Source organism: Nannospalax galili, unplaced genomic scaffold (genome assembly GCF_000622305.1).
Source record: "Nannospalax galili isolate Female #2095 unplaced genomic scaffold, S.galili_v1.0 scaffold1410, whole genome shotgun sequence".
NCBI lineage: Eukaryota > Metazoa > Chordata > Mammalia > Rodentia > Spalacidae > Nannospalax > Nannospalax galili.
In genome coordinates, this window is record NW_008327288.1 from 47,436 (window position 1) to 49,613 (window position 2,178).

The following is a 2,178-nucleotide window of genomic DNA, read 5'->3' on the forward strand; positions in this document are numbered from 1 at the left end:
CCTGCTCTTGGATGCTCGTGTGTGTGTGTGTGTGTGTGTGTGTGTGTGTAGAGAGAGAGAGAGAGAGAGCAACAATATATAGATACATACATACCCCAGGGGTTTAATGTTACTTAGTGTGCATTCAGCATCATTTTTTCACAAACACTGAAACACTGTACATTTTAGGACTCAGTAGTTATCCAGGAATGACCTTTGTAGTAGGTGTAAGTTTGGCCAGCATTGTTTTCTAAGAGCTGTCAAGGAGAAAACAAAAGATCTCATAGCTACCATAAGAGACAATACAATGGTGATCTGGTAGAATATCTTTTTGCAATGATCCTGCTCCCTAAAGTGTCAGTGGTGTTTAAAGTTGTTGCAAAGGGTGTTTTTGCCCTTGCTCTTGATATCTGCTTCTGTAAGTGTGCTTTATTGTTTTACCCACAAGGATATTCCCCTCCATGATGGTCCTTGGATATATGCTGGTGATCATATCATTTAAATAAACCCTAGAAAACTTGTGGGAAGTTGGAATTCTGGACCTAAAACTTCTTAGTACTAACTCATCTGGTATGGGAGACATGAATACAATCTCAGTTCAGCTACTCTCCTCCTGCCAAATGAGTGCTAGGTCCCTAGACTGCTTGATTTCCAAAACACTTTAAGAAAGAAAGGAAGGCTTCCTCGTTTTCTGTGTTGCTAGCACTCCCACAAGCATGGTGGACATTCCTAAAACCTGCCAGACTTTCTCCAAGAAATGTTGCAAGCTCCAACCCCACAAAGTGACACAGTACAGGAAGGACAAGGATTCTCTGTATGTCTAGGGGAATTGCAGTTATGTAAGGAATCAGAGTGGCAATGGTGGGCAGACTAAACCTGTTTTCTGTAAGAAGGCTAAAACCACAATGAACATTGCATTGAGGCTCTGGTGTGTTGAGTCCAACTGCAGATCTAAGAGAATGCTGGCTATTAAGACATGCAAGCATTTTGAGTTGGGAGATGATAAGAGAAAGAGCCATGTAATCCAGTTCTAAGCAGATTTTGTAATGAAGGCAATAAAATCATGGATCACTTCAAAAAAAAAAAAAAGAAGGAAAGAGGAAGATTATCAACCTCCCATATTTCCATTCTATCTCCTGTGTGTGTATGTGTGCATTTGTATCTGTATGTCTGTGTGTTTGTGTGTCCACTACCTGCTCAACTGTTGATTTTAGTAGCTTCATCTCGATTAGTTGTAGTGACTGATGAGTGCAACAGCTAGGTCATATTCAAAAGACAGCACTTCACAGAACTCATTGCTGCACATTTTCCTACTTTTACACTCTTAATACCCCTGTTCTGTGATGTTCCCTGAGACTTGGTGTGGGTGCTGTGGTTGGACATAGAGGTCCCATTTAGGGACTGCACACTCAAGAGTCACTCTCACTACTTTTGCTAGATAACTAGCAAAAGAATCCCTGTATTCACTGGCAGAAGCAAGCTTCTCTGGCTGAGGTTTAGTGCACTGCTAATGTAATCTATACATACAAACACACTTATGGAGCATGAACATTGACAATGTATCCACTTAACAAAACAGCAGTAGTGTGTTCTGCTCTAAGGCCTGCGATCTCCTGAGCCACGGACTTTTTACCATGTTTAAGGCACCAGTTACTTTAGGAATTCCCTCCTGTGAAGCAGGCCTCAGAACCTTTAATGAAGATGAAACAAAACACATACACTCATGCATTTAATGGTACTTTGTTGGTGTCTGATACAGTTTTTAATCATTGAATGACTGATTTTATACTTGAGGACATACATATAGTACTCACTTTATAGTGCTTTTAGGAACCAAGGACACTAAAGACCTCAAAGCTATCTTGAGGAACGAATACCAAAGACACATCTGTTTGTAATGACTTTGAAATAAATTCTGTGGTTAAAGAATGACTTCACCCGTTCTCTTAATATCTGTTTCTGCAGAGATGCAAGCAGAAGGAATTTCTCATCAGGGTCTTAGGACAGGTATACATCTGTGCCAGTAATCCCATAGACCCTCACTGAAACATAACAATGTAGCACTTAAGGTATAATTCGTGGCCCCAAACTTCAGTGTTAGCTTGTTGGGGTCTGCTGGCATGAATTAACCCAAGTTGACACAGCATCTTGGAGGAAACCTGAACTGAGAAATTTCCTCCATTGAATTGACTTGTGGAT

General features: G+C 40.6%; 1 pseudogene; it reads left to right on the top strand.

Moving 5' to 3' along the window:
- Positions 1 to 695: 695 nt before the first annotated feature.
- LOC103743692 lies at positions 696 to 1,013 on the top strand (annotated as a pseudogene).
- The last annotated feature ends 1,165 nt before the right edge of the window (positions 1,014 to 2,178 follow it).